The sequence below is a fragment of the Bufo bufo genome, chromosome 2, assembly GCF_905171765.1.
Source record: "Bufo bufo chromosome 2, aBufBuf1.1, whole genome shotgun sequence".
Classification (NCBI taxonomy): Eukaryota; Metazoa; Chordata; class Amphibia; order Anura; family Bufonidae; genus Bufo; species Bufo bufo.
Genome location: NC_053390.1, coordinates 170,710,337 through 170,730,230, shown reverse-complemented (window position 1 = coordinate 170,730,230; position 19,894 = coordinate 170,710,337). Strand labels below are relative to the sequence as shown.

The following is a 19,894-nucleotide window of genomic DNA, read 5'->3' as shown; positions in this document are numbered from 1 at the left end:
CTACAATTTTTTTTTTATCTATCTATCTATCTATCTATCTGATCTCTCTATCTCATATCTATCCCCTATCTATCTTATATCTCATATCTATCTCCTTGTCATTTATCTATCTATCTATCTATCTATCTATCTATCTTATATCTCATATCTATCTCCTTGTCATTTACCTATCTATCTATCTATCTATCTATCTATCTATCTATCTATCTATCTATCTATCTATCTATCTATCTATCTATCTTATATCTCATATCTATCTCCTTGTCATTTATCTATCTATCTATCTATCTATCTATCTATCTATCTATCTATCTATCTATCTATCTATCTATCTATCTTATATCTCATATCTATCTCCTTGTCATTTACCTATCTATCTATCTATCTATCTATCTATCTATCTATCTATCTATCTATCTATCTATCTTATATCTCATATCTATCTCCTTGTCATTTACCTATCTATCTATCTATCTATCTATCTAATCTATCTTATATCTCATATCTATCTATCTATCTATCTATCTAATCTATCTTATATCTCATATCTATCTATCTATCTAATCTATCTTATATCTCATATCTATCTATCTATCTATCTATCTATCTATCTATCTATCTCATATCTATCTATCTATCTATCTATCTCATATCTATCTATCTCATATCTATCTATCTATCTATCTATCTCATATCTATCTATCTATCTATCTATCTATCTCATATCTATCTATCTATCTATCTATCTATCTCATATCTATCTATCTATCTATCTCATATCTATCTATCTCATATCTATCTATCTATCTATCTATCTATCTCATATCTATCTATCTATCTATCTCATATCTATCTATCTCATATCTATCTATCTATCTATCTATCTCATATCTATCTATCTATCTATCTATCTCATATCTATCTATCTATCTCATATCTATCTATCTATCTATCTATCTATCTATCTATCTCATATCTATCTATCTATCTATCTATCTCATATCTATCTATCTATCTATCTATCTCATATCTATCTATCTATCTATCTAATCTATCTCATATCTATCTATCTATCTATCTTATATCTCATATCTATCTATCTATCTATCTATCTCATATCTATCTATCTATCTCATATCTATCTATCTATCTATCTATCTATCTATCTATCTATCTCATATCTATCTATCTCATATCTATCTATCTATCTATCTATCTCATATCTATCTATCTATCTATCTATCTATCTATCTATCTATCTCATATCTATCTATCTATCTCATATCTATCTATCTATCTATCTCATATCTATCTATCTATCTATCTATCTATCTATCTATCTATCTATCTATCTCATATCTATCTATCTATCTATCTTTCTATCTCATATCTATCTATCTATCTAATCTATCTCATATCTATCTATCTATCTATCTTATATCTCATATCTATCTATCTATCTATCTATCTATCTATCTCATATCTATCTATCTATCTCATATCTATCTATCTATCTATCTATCTATCTATCTATCTATCTCATATCTATCTATCTATCTATCTATCTCATATCTATCTATCTCATATCTATCTATCTATCTATCTATCTATCTATCTCATATCTATCTATCTATCTCATATCTATCTATCTATCTCATATCTATCTATCTATCTTATATCTCATATCTATCTATATATCTATCTATCTAATCTATCTCATATCTATCTATCTATCTATCTATCTATCTATCTCATATCTATCCCCTATCTATCTATCTATCTATCTATCTATCTATCTAATCTATCTTATAGCTCATATCTATCTATCTATCTAATCTATCTTATAGCTCATATCTATCTATCTATCTATCTATCTATCTATCTTATATCTCATATCTATCTATCTAAATAAAAAAGGAAATGTGGGCAGCACCACTGTCTATGTAGTACAGTCGGAGTGCCAGCGGCTGAGTAGGCGATCCACCTCCAAAAATGTAGGATAAAAGAATTCCGCAGCACATCCAAGTAGTGAAGAAGTAAAAAGAAGCTTTATTCACCAAGCATGCGACGTTTCAAACCTCTCAATGGGATTTTTCTCAAGCAGTGAAAACGTCACTGCTTGAGAAAAATCCCATTGAGAGGTTTGAAACGTCGCATGCTTGGTGAATAAAGCTTCTTTTTACTTCTTCACTACTTGGATGTGCTGCGGAATTCTTTTATCCTATCTATCTATCTATCTATCTATCTATCTATCTATCTATCTATCTATCTATCTAATCTATCTATCTATCTATCTCCTTGTCATTTATCTATCTATCTATCTATCTAATCTATCTCATATCTATCTATCTATCTATCTATCTATCTTATATCTCACATCTATCTATCTATCTATCTCCTTGTCATTTATCTATCTATCTATCTAATCTATCTCATATCTATCTATCTTATATCTTACATCTATCTATCTATCTATCTATCTATTTATCTATCTTATATCTATCTATCTATCTATCTATCTATCTATCTATCTATCTATCTATCTATCTATCTTATATCTCATATCTATCTATCTATCTATCTATCTATCTATCTATCTATCTATCTATCTTATATCTATCTCTCTCTCTCTCTCTCTCTCGTATCTATCTATCTATCTAATCTATCTCATATCTATCTATCTATCTATCTATCTATCTTATATCTATCTATCTATCTCCTTGTCATTTATCTATCTATCTATCTAATCTATCTCATATCTATCTATCTATCTTATATCTTACATCTATCTATCTATCTATCTATTTATCTATCTATCTATCTTATATTTATCTATCTATCTATCTTATATCTCATATCTATCTATCTATCTTATATCTTACATCTATCTATTTATCTATCTATCTTATATCTATCTATCTATCTATCTATCTATCTATCTATCTATCTAATCTATCTTATATCTCATATCTATCTATCTATCTATCTATCTATCTATCTATCTATCTACCTATCTAATCTATCTCATATCTATCTATCTATCTATCTATCTATCTATCTATCTATCTATCTATCTATCTATCTATCTATCTATCTATCAGGGCAGCACACCTTGTGACACAGCTAATGGGTGGGTGCCGGCGGTATTACACTTTACCAAAGTGATAGTCCATAAAAATAAATAAATATACCGCAGCACATCCGATAGGTGAAAAACAGTGGGATCCTTTATTCACCCATGCAACGTTTCGATCCGCTTGCTGGGACCATTTTCAAGCGGCTTGAAAATGGTCCCAGCAAGCGGATCGAAACGTTGCATGGGTGAATAAAGGATCCCACCTTTTTTCACCTATCGGATGTGCTGCGGTATATTTATTTATTTTTATCTATCTATCTATCTATCTATCTATCTATCTCCTTGTCATTTACCTATCTATGTATCTTTCTTTAATTTATCAATTCCTATTTGTCTGTCTAGTTTATGCACATGATAGAAAAGTAGCTTTCTGCTATGCATATTGTGTTTGAGACGAGGCAGGAGCTGCAGGGAAGCTGACATACCTGTGGATTCTGTTCACCTTCTCTCTCACCTGTGAAGTAACAATAGAGATTTCCATCCTTGCAGGGTGGAGACAGCCATGCCGGTGTTTATTGAGGATGACTCTCCTGAGGATACCTGCATTTATTGCCAGATGGCTCCAACAGTCATGTTACCCGACCCCTCTGTGTAACCAGATGCAATTCATGATTCCTGCTATTAGTTGATATTGACAATATTTATTCATCGGACCATTGTCTAACCAGTATTTTGCATGTTGGACATTTCTGTTTTATGCTTGGTTCTTAAAGCGAAGCTCAATTGTGGAGGTGTTTTACATATTATACTATCAAATATTTTCTTAATTTTTAATAAGATTTTCCCGTCTGTATTTGGTTCAGTCAAAATAATATCCCTGCCACAAAGGATTCTCTTCGGGGTCCACAAGCCATCGTTCAATAGAATAACTGCACTGTGCACAATATTCTACACTCGTTTACTTTATATCCATAAAAAATATGTAAATACATTGGCAGGAGGTCAGACCTTCCAGACAGAGGGCCAGATTTATCATTAGCTCAAGTCAGAATAATGGAGTGAAAAATTCGCACAAAAAATGCGCAAACTCTAAAACTGCACACAAATTTGCGACTTTTTTCTGCTCTGCACTATGCTCGCCAGTTTTCTGAAAGTGGGCGTGTTTTCTTATGTAAATGAATCTCTAGACAGATTTACTATTGGGACTATTTAAAAAGTCTCAAAAAAATGCGCAATTTCACTCCAGTGAGGACCATGCTGGGTATCACATTCAGTTTTTTATCACTCGCGTGCAAAACACATTGCACCCGCGCGATAAAAACTGAACAACGGAGCGCAATCGCAGTCAAAACTGACTGCAATTGGGTACCTACTTGCCACAACGCATCCGGACCTTATCCGGACATGCCCGTGTGAAAGAGGCCTAATGCTGTCTTGGTGTTAAACAGCTTGTAAGGGGTTACAGTCTTTGGAAACCTCAGAGTTCTGATTAAGATCAAATTTAATCTGTCTAATCGGACCAGAACCAAATTTTGGAAAGTTCGCTCCTCTCTAATCATTAATCTTCAGAAATACATCTAGTTTTATTTTTGGCGAGTTCACCATCACAACCTCCTCTGGCAGAAACTTCTCCTACAGTAAAGAACCCTCTTCTATGTTGGTGTAGAAACCTTCTTTTCTCTAAAAGGGTGCAAAACCTCTGACCAGCAATTACATTGTCTTTTTACAATGTTTTTCTGTGTATTGCGACTAAAAGGATGTAGTTTTCATGTCAGAGAAATGGAAGTGACACATGATTCAGCAGCCGGGACCAGGGGAGTACTCATTTCCTCAATGGCTATATAGGGAGAACGGCGTCCGTTGACCCCTGTATGGTACTGCACAAAGGTGTAGATGAGGTGGAGAGATGGCCGTGCAGCTGTCCTTCGTAGTTCCTGGAGTTGTGAAATGCTAGGCTGCTTAAGCTTCAGTCATAATCTGCAATGGAGAGAGCTGCACGTCTGGTCTATTCCTCTTGAGTGTTGTAAAACTGGCAACGTGGAAGTTGAATATGCATCTATCAGACATTTCTGGTATATCTTTTCAATATGAGCAGCACACTGCAGACGTACATCAACTTACACATCAAAAACAAGAAATTTATTTGCACTGGGATTGTACCCTGGGGTCCTTCCAGGGTAGACTCTCCCAGCATGGCCAGACATTCAGGGTTAATCATACTGAACTGATCCCCACCACTGGCTCCCCGCTTCTTCGCTCCGCCCGCACCGCTGGACCTCTCAGGTCTAAACACATCAGCCACTGCAGTGATGAAGGGTCGTCAATGCATCATGTCACTGGGTAAAGTGACACATAGGGAAACATGACCACTGCAGCTAGCCATAGGCTGCAGCGGCACATGACCCATGTCAAACTGAATGATGATGTAGGAAGACCTGAGAACTGCAGTGGTGCAGGGGGAGCAAAGGAACCAGAACCCAGAGATCAGGTAAGTATGATTCCCTTTGCAGGTCCATCCACCCTGGAGGGTCTATCCTTGTTACCAGTGGGGTACCTCAGGGATCTGTTCTGGGACCCATATTGTTTAATACCTTTATCAGCGAAATTGCAGAAGGCCTCGAGTGTAAGGTGTGTCTTTTTGCTGGTGACACAAAGATTGGTAACAGGGTTGATGTTCCTGGAGGGATACACCAAATGGAAATGGATTTAGGAAAACTAGAGGAATGGTCAAAAATCTGGCAACTAAAATTTAATGTTGATAAGTGCAAATAATGCACCTGGGGCGTAAAAACCCAAGAGCAGAATATAAAATCAGTGATACAGTCCTAACCTCAGTATCTGAGGAAAGGGATTTAGGGGTCATTATTTAAGAAGACTTAAAGGTAGGCAGACAATGTCATAGAGCAGCAGGAAATGCTAGCTGAATGCTTGGGTGTATAGGGAGAGGCATTACCAGTAGAAAGAGGGAGGTGCTCATGCCGCTCTACAGAGCACTAGTGAGACCTCACTTGGAGTATTGTGTACAGTACTGGAGACCATATCTCCAGAAGGATATTGATACTTTGGAGAGAGTTCAGAGAAGAGCTACTAAACTAGTACATGGATTGCAGGATAAAACTTACCAGGAAAGGTTAAAGGACCTTAACATGTATAGCTTGGAAGCAAGACGAGACAGAGGGGATATGATAGAAACTTTTAAATACATAAAGGGAATCAACAAGGTAAAAGAGGAGAGAATATTTAAAAGATGAAAAACTGCTACAAGAGGAGATAGTTTTACATTAGAGGGGCAAAGGTTTAAAAGTAATATCAGGAAGTATTACTTTACTGAGAGAGTAGTGGATGCATGGAATAGCCTTCCTGCAGAAGTGGTAGCTGCAAATACAGTGAAGGAGTTTAAGCATGCATGGGATAGGCATACGGCCATCCTTCATATAAGATAGGGCCAGGGGCTATTCATAGTATTAAGTATATTGGGCAGACTAGATGGGCCAAATGGTTCTTATCTAGCAACACATTCTATGTTTCTATGATAGTGGTTCCCTTCTCTCATGTTGGTACTGCAGAAAGGCCATGTGTGCATGTGGCTCTCTAGTTTACACTGGTGGTTTAGTCTAATGTTTTCTTAATGCCATAAACTTCAATAAGGATAGCTGCACACATCCATGGACACCTCTCCACCTCATCTATTCCTTTATAAAGTGCCACACAAAAGTGAGGAGACCTGCATTCTGCCAATGTATGGTGGTTTCAGGGAAGTCAAAGCAGTTCACCATTAGTACTCCCACTAAATACACCACTCCTCTTTTCTCTGACACAAATTATACATACCTTGTGATCAGAAGATTGGGGCCGCACAGAATAGCATTGTGGGAGACATATGGACTGCAGGCTGTAGACCTCTGCTTTAAAAGGGTATTCCAGCTTTTCGATATCAATGACATACTCAGGATAGGTCATCAATATCAGATTGGTGGAGGTCTGACTCTTGACACCCCCGCTGATCAGCTTTTTGAAGGGTGTTGCGACACTAGTATAAGCGCTACGTTCTCTGCAATGTTTATCCACACACCTTCTACCTTGTAGTGGTGGTGCAGGGTAACTACAGCTGCCTCACTCATTCACTTGAATGGGATGCACGGCTGTAATTACACTGCACTACTACCAGACTCGGACTGGCCCACCAGGGAGGTGGCAGTATCGCACAGTGATGCAGCCTCCTACTGGTGTACATTGTACAGGAGGCCCCGCAGTATAGTCTAAACTTCCTGGCTGCTGGCAGTGAAGGAGGAGAGAACATGTCTGGCCATCCTCCTGCCCTCCCTGCTGTCAGAAATCTGGCTTCTGGAGATAAGGACTCCTCTGCGGTGATGGACTGATTTCTCAGGTGTGTGACAGTAGTGATCTGTAGGAGACTGTAAGGGGGAAATATGGGATTTGTTTATAGCAGACACAGATCTATGAATATGTGCTGCTCTCTGTCGAGTTCAGAGTGGCATTGGGGGGACGTTGCCCTAGGTCCCCCCAATGCCTCTGCTTTAGGTGCACCCTCATAACTGTCCCAGCTCCAGATGCCCCCCAATGCCCCCACTCTAAATGCACCCCTAATCTTGCATCTTATCCAGTTTCCCCCCTAATAACTCTGCTCCAGGATCACCACTATTACCCTGCCTCAGGCGACCCTAATGCCTCTGTTTTAGGTGCACCCCCATTAGTGCCCCAGCTCCAGATGCCCCCACTCTAAATGCACCACTAATATTGCCTCTTCCCAGTTACCCCTGCTCCAGGATCCACACTACTACCTTGCCTCAGGTGATCCGAATGCCTCTGTTTCAGTTATGACCCTTCGTTTGTGTCCTTTGCTCACATTGTTCCTCTAGCACCTTTGCTTGGGCTTTGTTAAAGGTTGTGACCTGCAAAGGGGGTTGGACTTATGACTGAAAAATTCTGCACAGTGCCTCAGATTCTCCAGTATTGACACGTATGGTTTACATGGCGGCAGTGATGATATTCCGTATTTACACTCATCACTGCTGCCGTGTAAAGAGATACTGGTGGAGTAGTGTAGGATTTAAAGGGGTTGTGCAGGCTTTTATGTTATCCTCTCCACACCATAGGGCATAACTCTATGATTAGTGGGGTCCGATTCTGCGACCCCCTCACTGATTCCAGGAACGTGTCCTGTTCCCCCTTTTTGATGGTGTGGCAGGCCACACATACGCCCTGCTGCTCCCTTTATTCTCTTTGGGACCACTGGAATTAGCCAGCGCTGTACTCTGCCATCCCCAGCAACCCCATAGAGAATGGATGAAGAGGCAGGGCATATGTCCGACCTGCCACTCAAAGAAGGGGGATCAGTGGGGGCTCCAGCGTTCAGACCCCCACGGATCATTTAGTTATCCCCGATCCTGTAACCATTGCGCCGCTATCTGCGCCTGAAATATGCCTAATTTAGGCATATTTCAGAATAATAAATGACCCCCTTAATGTCAAAACTGGGCACTCTCAAGATATCTGTACCATATGGAATTTTTATGTCACATAATAAATAAATACATGATTGATAATAAATAGTATCAATAAACGCAAACCATGATATACAATAACTCTATTATAAAACCAACTAATCAGCAAATGAATGAAATAATATAAGAAGTCAAATGTCAAAATCTGGTGGATAAGATGTCGATGAAATAAAATTGATAGGCTCAAATGACAATTCGTCCCAAGAATAAATAGTAGCAGCAGAAATATCAATGTCCTAAAATAAAGCCACTGCAGTAGCTGGTACTGGTACCATGAAATGGTCCTAAATGACCCAGTGGAAACAATATTGAGGAAGGGGTGACCGGAGACCCCGAAACGCGTCTAACTAGGACAGGACCCCATAGTTTGAGACCACCCGACACATGTGAATAGCCTGCCGGATTGGAATAAAGACAGCGTCTGCCGTGTGAATCAGAGTTTGAAAATTACAGCGCAAGACCGGCAAGCTAAGTGAGAGTCTAGCTGCCCGTGTCACACAACTGCCAGCGTGGGAGAGTGAGGACGAACAGCGCTTGTAGAACAGTGGTCTTTACAGGCACAGGACCATCTAGTTGAGCGACTTTTGGCACACAAAAGTGATACGTAAGACCGTTCCAATTTTTTCCGGCAGGACTTTTATCAGGATCACAGTGAAAGTATTCCAGTGCGACGCCGCTGGCTATTTCGTATAGCGGGACGCCGCTATTTCTGTTTGCATATATTGTTTCCACGGGGTCATATAGGACCATTTCATGGTACCAGTACCAGCTACTGCAGTGGCTTTATTTTAGGACATTGATATTTCTGCTGCTACTATTTATTCCTGGGACGAATTGTCATTGGAGCCTATCAATTTTATTTCATCGACATCTTATCCACCAGATTTTGACATTTGACTTCTTATTTTATATCATTCATTTGCTGATCAGTTGGTTTTATAATAGAGTTATTGTATATCATGGGTTGCGGTTATTGATACTATTTATTATCAATCATGTATTTATTTATTATGTGACATTAAAATTCCATATGGTACGGATATCTTCAGAGTGCCCGGTTTTGACCTTGTTTCACGATTCCAATTTTCAAGGGGATAGGGTGATTCCCCTTCACTGAGTGCACCTCTATTGGTTCATAGTTTCTCCTGTGCACCACATACACTACTATATTTTGGATTTCTATACAGATTTTTGTCTCAGAAAAACATCCGGGAACTGTAAAGACATATTATGAACGTAATCAGCACAGAATTTTAAATCTATTTATATGAAATGAAGCAAAAAAATGGTGCAGAGCAGTAAACGTTTCCTTTGTGGGCTGTAACTCAGAATCAGTGCAGGATAAGTGACAAAATGTATTTTCTTCGCTACTCTTTAAAATAGATGATACCTATATAATGGTTTTCAAAAGTGGCCATACATTTGAAGGTTTACTTTCTGTACCTAGGGTATGGGTAATACAGTGTTATGTCCAACTTTTCTTTTCTTGACAATCCCATGGTGTTAACATCTCATAAAATTCTAATCATTTGCAGAATAATAGTATACCATAATATAGTATACTGCTGCAATAATGCGGTAGTGGTCGTTAGATTTCCTTCCAGAAATCGCCCATGGGAAAGCATCATACTGCTGCCAGCTGGAAACCTGATTAAAAAGATAACTTGGAGAAAATACTTTGACCTCTTCTATGAGATGTCACATTGTGAAAACATCTTTGTTGTTCCAGAATAACCTTCAGCCGCATTCACATGGCTTGGTCTACTTTTACACTGGCGTTTAGGCTTTCCGTTTGTGAGATCCGTCATGGGATCTCACAAGCCGTCCAAAACGGATCAGTTTTGCCCTAATGTATTCTGAATGGAAAAGGATCCACTCAGAATGCATCAGTTTGCCTCCTATCAGACTCCATTCCACTTTGGAGGCGGACACCAAAACGCAGCTTGCAGCGTTTTGGTGTCCGCCTGACCATGCAGAACCAAACGGATCTGTCCTAGGACATTATTAAAGTTAATGGGGACGGATCCGTCTGTAATGGCTCCGTTTGAGTGCCGTTTGAGCGGATCCTTATCAAAACGTTTTGCACACTGAGCATGCTAAAGAATTGCCCCCTCCCACAGAAGCCACTTACAAACAGGTAAGTATGGGAAGTTTTAATGTCTGTCATTCTATCAATCTATCTACCTTTATTACTTTATCTCTTTCTTTATATCTGTATGGCTCTATCTCTCACAGGGGGGTTGATGGCACTTGTGGGGGGCAGGTGGCACTTTGGGGGGCTGGTGGAACTTGGGGGGGCAGATGGCACTTGAGGGGATGGATGTCACTTGGGGGTGCGGATGGCACTTGAGAGGGCGGATGGCACTTGGGAGGGCGGATGGCACTTGAGGAGGTGGCTAGCACTTGAGGAGGGGCAGGTGGCACTTGGGGGGCTGATGACACTTGAGGGCGGCAGGTGGCACTTGGGGGGGGGCTGGTGGCACTTGAGGAGGCAGATGGCACTTGAGGGTGGCTGAAGGCACTTGCTTATCCCATCCCATCTTGTAATCATCCGCCAATGCCTCTCCTCAGCCAACGTGCCACACTTTTTTAGCCGTGCCTCTCATCCGTCAATGTGTCTCACATCTGTCGCTGTTGCTCACATCCACACCAATTTTACTTAGTAGAAGTCCCACAACATGACCATGGTAATATTTTTCCTTTTTTTCCCCAGCATTTTCAAGAAAGAAAACATTTAAATTAATATTTAAAGAAAATTCTGAGGTGGGCAGAAAACAATTTATCTACTCCAAAGTAAGTTATTGATATAAATATTTAATACATGTTATACGTATATCTGTCAATGGTCCTTTAAACATTAATGTGCATATGTTCTGTTTATGTCTTGTACAGATGTCTACAGAATCAGACCGTAGAGGTCCACCCAGAAGGCGCCAACGCATTCAGCGTCCTGTAAGTAAACAACAAAATTTTGGAATATTGTGAATATTATATGATTCATTGCATTAATCTGTATGTTTTTTATTCTAGTCGTCTTCTTCATCAACAACATCGGGCACACCGGCTGGGGCCAGCTCATCCGCTGTGCCTGCGTCACCAAGGGTAGGTGGACAAAGCAGGGAACAGGAGTGGCAAGAAGATATATATTCTATTAAATAAAAAGTGTGGTTTGACTTTTTTTATATATTTTTTTTCCCTTAGGAACCTTCGCCTACAGCCGCCAGGCAGATCCCCCAGTTCCCTCCAGAGCTCGTGGGAGAGCACGTGACGATCGTGGATGTGTAAGTTTCTAAAACATAGTTTCATTTGTAATTTTTAGTTTTTTGTACTTTTAATACATTTGTTTTTTATTTTTCTTACAGGGTTCCAAACACATCATCAGAGAGGATGAGGGGTTCGTTGTTCCTGAGATCGATAGCGAACTCCTCATCCAACTGGTGTAAGCGTACCGCTTTATGGGACCACACAGACCGCCACCATGCCAACCATCAGCGAACCCAGCGTCTCTGGAGGGAGATATTGTAACTTCCCAACTAGTTGACACCTGGGGGGATCTCTCTGCGGCGGCTCAAAGGGAATGTGGTAAGTAAACCAATATATATTTTTAACACATTCATATTGTTGTTAATCTAACCGCATGCTTAATTTTGAAAAAAAAATTTCACATTTAAAAACTCGGTGGCGAACGATCCGGGACCGCTTCAAGAGGTAGTACAACCTTGAGGTTCAGGCCCCAAGTGGTTCCGGAGCAACCTCAAGGCCTCCATATATGTATACTGAGGCCTTGGGGCTCCTACGACGGACGCTGGCGATGAGAAGGTACATTTTTTTAAATTATTTTTATTTTAAATAATGGAAATAGCATTTGATTTCCTCTCCCTCTGAGTGTAAAGGGCTGTCTGAGACTGAGGAGCGTTTGGCTCCCCTGTTTTGTACAGCCTACTACAGTCACAGGGACAACTGTTCTGTCCCTCTGAGTGTAAGGGGCTGTCTGAGACAGAGGAGCGTTTGGCTCCCCTGTTTTGTACAGCCTACTACAGTCACAGGGACAACTGTTTTGTCCCTCAGAGTGTTAGGGGTTGTCTGAGTCAGAGGAGCGTTTCGCCCCTCTGTTTCAGACATTCTCCATAAGGTAGAATGTAGCCATAGCATAGAACCTGGATGCTGTATTTGAAGGACAATTATTTACGTTCCTTTTTTTTTTTCCAACAGAACTGTCAGCAGCACTCGGGAGCCTGAGCCACCTCTTGAGGCTGAACAGGAAAGGATCGCCACCCCCAGCCCTCCTGTCCCTCATGCACCTGCTCAGGAAAATCGGGGTCCCCTACCTGATCCCTCCGCTCAACAGAGGCTCTTCAGTTTCTGACCAAATTTGAGAGCCCTGTTGAGTAGGCAGAGATCAGGTAGGACAAGTCGAAGTGATTATGTGGACCTGATAGATGTAGTTTCCGACGCTCTTGAAGGTTTTGCCGAACATCATAAGGTGGTTAGTGATGACTTGATGCGCCGCTGGCAGGGGGTGGAGTCAGCGATTCAACTCAGCCCTAACTACCATTATGGGCTAAGCCTAATCACTTTGATGGATTCAATGACGCCCGGGCAGTTGCATGAGTTAGAGAACATGATAGAGAACGGGTCGTTGGAAATTATGCACCGCCTCCAATCCCAACCCCCACCCCCATCCCAAACCTATCCCCCATCCCAAACCGATCCCCCATCCCAAACCTACCCTCCATCCCAAACCTACTCCTATTCCCGCCAACATTCCCACCCCCCGAGCATGTGTTCTCTTCTGTTTCGTTTTCCACTTCTCCTCCCCACTATTTTCCTCCCACTTTGTTTGAAACGCCCTCCTCCACACATGCTCAGGACCCCTCCACCTCAGAACCTTCCACTCTACACATCCCAAAAATTCGCCCTGCATCTTTTCCTGGGGCCTGTAATGGTTATGCCTATCCAGAGGACAGGAAGGGGGGCTAGCCTTGCCAGCCCCAGACATTCCATCCCGCGACGGTCCACCCCCCTTCAAGATATCATCAGTTATAGTTGTTTTTTTTACAGTTATTATTTATAAATATATATATTTTCTGCAAATAAAAAAGAATTATAGTTTACTTTTCTGTGTGTGTGTTTTCATTGTCTGGAACAGGGCATTAGTAACCTTTGGCACTACAGTTGCATTGAAATCAAAACTACCATCAGCTCACTACTCTGCATTTATTATAACGCCCTTGATAGTTTTGGTTTCAAAACGGCCGTATTGCCAAAGGTGGCTGAACCATGAACATGTAGCACCATCAATAATGAGCTATATTTTGCCTCCTTATTGATCGTATTTCCTCTGATTGGCACATGAACAAGTATATGCTTGATCATAGGTCAATCTTGTGCCCTATCACATGAGCCCTTGTGGGAGTCACGGTCCATGTGAATCAGCATCACGGTGAATTTACTAACTAAAGAGCACTACATTTTAATTTTAGTGTTTAGTTAATGATTTCCAGATGATGCTCTCACATGACTAGCTTGATTATCACAAGGGACACGCCAGGGACATGATGCAGTTAACCTCTTCAGGACACAGGGCGTACCCGTACGCCCTGATGTCCTGGTACTTAAGGACACAGGGCGTACGGGTACGTCCTGTGTATTTCCGATCACCACCGCCCGGCGGGCGGTGATCGGAACCCGGCGCCTGCTCAAATCGTTGAGCAGGCACCTTGGCTAAAGGCAAGGGGGGGTCCCGTGACCCCCCCGTGTCGGCGATCGCCGCAAACCGCAGGTCAATTCAGACCTACGGTTTGCGGCTTTACCTGCGGTTTGCGACAGCGATCGGCGGTGCCATCGGGTACCCATGCGGTTGTAGGGGGGACCCGATAACATGGAAGGCAGCGCAATGCCTGAGGAAGGAATTGCGCTGCCTTCCGGTGACGAGCCTGTGAGATCCAGCCCCCTGGATCTCACAGGCCGGAAGCTGTATGAGTAATACACACAGTATTACTCATACAGCCAAAGCATTCCAATACAGAAGTATTGGAATGCATTGTAAAGGATTAGACCCCCAAAAGTTCAAGTCCCAAAGTGGGACAAAAAAATTAAGTGAAAAAAAAGTTGAAAAAATAAAGTTTTCCCCCCAAAAAATTAAAAGTTTCAAGTAAAAATAAACAAAAACGTAATTTTCCCCAAATAAAGTTTAAAAAAATAGGTAAAAAATAGGGGGAATAAAAAAGTATACATATTAGGTATTGCCGCGTCCGTATCGACCGGCTCTATAAACATATCACATGACCTAACCCCTCAGATGAACACCATATTTTTGTCACCTTACATCACAAAAAGTACAACAGCAAACGATCAAAAAGGCGTTTGCCCACAAAAATAGTACCTATCTAACCGTCACTTCATCCTGCAAAAAATGAGCCCCTACCTGAGACAATCGTCCAAAAAATAAAAAAACTATGGCTCAGAATGTGGAGACACTAAAACATCATTTTTTTTGTTTTAAAAAAGCTGTTATTGTGTAAAACTTACATAAATAAAAAAAAAGTATACATATTAGGTATCGCTGCGTCCGTATCGACCGGCTTTATAAAAATATCACATGACCTAACCCGTCAGATGAACACCGTAAAAAAATAAAAATAAAAACTGTGCTAAATAAACCATTTTTTGTCACCTTACATCACTAAAAGTGTAATAGCAAGCGATCAAAAAGTCATATGCACCCCAAAATAGTGCCAATCAAACTGTCATCTCATCCCGCAAAAAATGAGACCCTACCTAAGATAATCGCCCAAAAACTGAAAAAACTATGGCTCTCAGAATATAGAGACACTAGAACATGTTTTTTTTATTTTTTTTTATTATATTATTGTGTAAAATTTACATAAATAAAAAAAAGTATACATATTAGGTATCGCTCCGTCCGTATCGACCGGCTCTATAAAAATATCACATGATCTAACCCCTCAGATGAACTCCGTAAAAAAAAAAAAAAAAAAACTGTGCTAAATAAACAATTTTTTGTAACCTTACATCACAAAAAGTGTAATAGCAAGCGATCAAAAAGTCACACGCACCCCAAAATAGTGCCAATAAAACCGTCATATCATCCCGCAAAAATCATACCCTACCCCCAAAAACTCAAAAAATTATGGCTCTCAGACAATGGAAAAACTAAAACATGATTTTTTTTGTTTAAAAAAATAAATTATTGTGTAAAACTTACATAATAAAAAAAAAGTATACATATTAGGTATCGCCGCATCCGTGACAACCTGGTCTATAAAATTATCACATTATCTAACCTGTCAGATGAATGTTGTAAATAACAAAAAATAAAAACGGTGCCAAAACAGCTATTTCTTGTTACCTTGCCTCACAAAAAGTGTAATATAGAGCAACCAAAAATCATATGTACCCTAAACTAGTACCAACAAAACTGCCATCCTATCCTGTAGTTTCCAAAATGGAGTAACTTTTTTAGAGTTTCTACTCTAGGGGTGCATCAGGGGGGCTTCAAATGGGACATGGTGTCAAAAAACCAGTCCAGCAAAATCTGCCTTCCAAAAACCGTATGGCATTCCTTTCCTTCTGCGCCCTGCCATGTACCCATACAGCAGTTTACAACCACATATGGGGTGTTACTGTAAACTACAGAATCAGGGCCATAAATATTGAGTTTTGTTTGGCTCTTAACCCTTGCTTTGTTACTGGGAAAAATGGATTAAAATGGAAAATTTGCCAAAAAATTGAAATTCTGAAATTTCATCTCCATTTGCCGATAACTCTTGTGGAACACCTAAAGGGTTAACGACATTTGTAAAATCTGTTTTGAATACCTTGAGGGGTGTAGTTTTTTATGGAGTTTCTACTCTAGGGGTGCATCAGGGGGGCTTCAAATGGGACATGGTGTCAAGAAAACCAGTCCAGCAAAACCTGGCTTCCAAAAATGTATGGCATTCCTTTCCTTCTGCGCCCTGCCGTGTGCCCGCACAGCGGTTTACGACCACATATGGGGTGTTTCTGTAAACTACAGAATCAGGGCCATAAATATTGAGTTTGGTTTGGCTGTTAACCCTTGCTTGGTAACTGGAAAAAAATTATTAAAATTATTAAAATTGAAAATCTTCCAAAAAAGTGAAATTTTGAAATTGTATCTCTATTTTCCATTAATTCTTGTGGAACACCTAAAGGGTTAACAACGTTAATCAGTTTGGAATACCTTAAAGGGTGTAGTTTATAGAATAGGGTAATTTTTGGGTGGTTTCTATTATGTAAGCCTCACAAAGTGACTTTAGACCTGAACTGGTCCTTAAAAAGTGGGTTTTTGTACATTTCTGAAAAATTTCAAGATTTGCTTCTAAACTTCTAAGCCTTGTAACATCCCCAAAAAATAAAATATCATTCCCAAAATGATCCAAACATGAAGTAGACATATGGGGAATGTAAAGTAATAACTATTTTTGGAGGTATTACTATGTATTATAGAAGTAGAGAAATTGAAACTTTTTGACTTCATTTTACCAGTGTCATGAAGTACAATATGTGACGAAAAAACAATCTCAGAATGGCCTGGATAAGTCAAAGCATTTTAAAGTTATCAGCACTTAAAGTGACACTAATCAGATTTGCAAAAAATTGCCTGGTCCTTAAGGTGAAATAAGGCTGTGTCCTGAAGGGGTTAAAGGGGTTGTCCGGGTTCAGAGCTGAACCCCGACAAACCTCTATTTTCACCCAGTCAGCCCCCCTGACTTGAGCATCGGAGCAGTTCATGCTCCGATGCTCTTATTTGCGCTGCGCTAAATCGGACAGGGCAAAGGCTCTTTTGTTTACAATAACACACTGCCGTTTTACTGGCTAGAGCAGCGCTAATGCCCGCCCATCAGTGCCGGTGACGTCACCGGGATCCCTGAGCAGCCGGTAGAAGAGGCTTCAGCGCTCCTGCAAGGGACCCGGTACGTCACCGAGTCTAAGAAAACTTCACTTCCAGCGAATAATTTCCTAGAAGAAAACGGGGCTTTAGAAACATGTGGAAAAGGTAGGACATGGATGTATGTTATATGTATGTTTGTCTTGTACTAATGGAACAAAGTCCTCAATCCCAGACAACCCCTTTAAGGCCTCTTGCACATGACCGATGCCCTCCGACATGCTGGACATATGTCCCGGAGCCGCATTGATCTTGCGCACGTGAGTACACAGCATCATAGATTACAAAGATGCCGTGCACGGCCAGTTGCCTGCGAGGCTGTAGTCCCGCACTCATAAGATCATATGAGTGCGGGAAAATTGCCCAGCGTGCAGCGCAACATGCACAGCATAATGCTGCTATGTACTCCCGTGCGCAAATGCCACCACTGAGTGTCTGGACCTTGTGCATATTCACAAGAGTGATGCTGCAGTGATGCTATAATATATATTCATTTTAGAAGGATTCTTGGGGCTGAGCAAAAAAAAAAAAGACACAAGGTGTACAGGGAGTGCAGAATTATTAGGCAAGTTGTATTTTTGAGGATTAATTTTATTATTGAACAACAACCATGTTCTCAATGAACCCAAAAAACTCATTAATATCAAAGCTGAATATTTTTGGAAGTAGTTTTTAGTTTGTTTTTAGTTTTAGCTATTTTAGGGCGATATCTGTGTGTGCAGGTGACTATTACTGTGCATAATTATTAGGCAACTTAACAAAAAACAAATATATACCCATTTCAATTATTTATTTTTACCAGTGAAACCAATATAACATCTCAACATTCACAAATATACATTTCTGACATTCAAAAACAAAACAAAAACAAATCAGTGACCAATATAGCCACCTTTCTTTGCAAGGACACTCAAAAGCCTGCCATCCATGGATTCTGTCAGTGTTTTGATCTGTTCACCATCAACATTGCGTGCAGCAGCAACCACAGCCTCCCAGACACTGTTCAGAGAGGTGTACTGTTTTCCCTCCTTGTAAATCTCACATTTGATGATGGACCACAGGTTCTCAATGGGGTTCAGATCAGGTGAACAAGGAGGCCATGTGATTAGATTTTCTTCTTTTATACCCTTTATTGCCAGCCACGCTGTGGAGTACTTGGACGCGTGTGATGGAGCATTGTCCTGCATGAAAATCATGTTTTTCTTGAAGGATGCAGACTTCTTCCTGTACCACTGCTTGAAGAAGGTGTCTTCCAGAAACTGGCAGTAGGACTGGGAGTTGAGCTTGACTCCATCCTCAACCCGAAAAGGCCCCACAAGCTCATCTTTGATGATACCAGCCCAAACCAGTACTCCACCTCCACCTTGCTGGCGTCTGAGTCGGACTGGAGCTCTCTGCCCTTTACCAATCCAGCCACGGGCCCATCCATCTGGCCCATCAAGACTCACTCTCATTTCATCAGTCCATAAAACCTTAGAAAAATCAGTCTTGAGATATTTCTTGGCCCAGTCTTGACGTTTCAGCTTGTGTGTCTTGTTCAGTGGTGGTCGTCTTTCAGCCTTTCTTACCTTGGCCATGTCTCTGAGTATTGCACACCTTGTGCTTTTGGGCACTCCAGTGATGTTGCAGCTCTGAAATATGGCCAAACTGGTGGCAAGTGGCATCTTGGCAGCTGCACGCTTGACTTTTCTCAGTTCATGGGCAGTTATTTTGCACCTTGGTTTTTCCACACGCTTCTTGCGACCCTGTTGACTATTTTGAATGAAACGCTTGATTGTTCGATGATCACGCTTCAGAAGCTTTGCAATTTTAAGAGTGCTGCATCCCTCTGCAAGATATCTCACTATTTTTGACTTTTCTGAGCCTGTCAAGTCCTTCTTTTGACCCATTTTGCCAAAGGAAGTAATAAATATGCACACCTAATATAGGGTGTTGATGTCATTAGACCACACCCCTTCTCATTACAGAGATGCAAATCACCTAATATGCTTAATTGGTAGTAGGCTTTCGAGCCTATACAGCTTGGAGTAAGACAACATGCATAAAGAGGATGATGTGGTCAAAATACTCATTTGCCTAATAATTCTGCACGCAGTGTATACCCAAAAAATTGAATAGAAGACCAAACATTTTAAACAACACTGCAGCATGTAATCGTTCATGTGTGCCAGGCTGCCCAGAGGCAACCAAAAACTGTCCTCTGTGGGAGGTGTATCATGTGTGTCCTCTGTATCCCCCCATCCACGCACCAGTGATGGCCATGAGCTGGTCTGGGTGCCACCCTGCTGTGAACATGGTTCCTCCTCCTCCATCTCCTCCTCCTCATCCTCTACCTCGTCATCCTCCAGAACTGTGCCCTGG

General features: G+C 40.7%; 1 protein-coding gene across 1 annotated transcript in view; it reads right to left on the bottom strand.

Moving 5' to 3' along the window:
* ARL14EPL (ADP ribosylation factor like GTPase 14 effector protein like) overlaps positions 1 to 3,635 on the bottom strand; it is a 37,240-nt gene extending 33,605 nt beyond the window's left edge. The window contains exon 1 of the mRNA XM_040421659.1: positions 3,562 to 3,635. The gene's annotated coding sequence lies outside the window, so the exon portion shown is untranslated. The remainder of the gene's footprint in view (positions 1 to 3,561) is intronic.
* Positions 3,636 to 19,894: the final 16,259 nt, after the last annotated feature.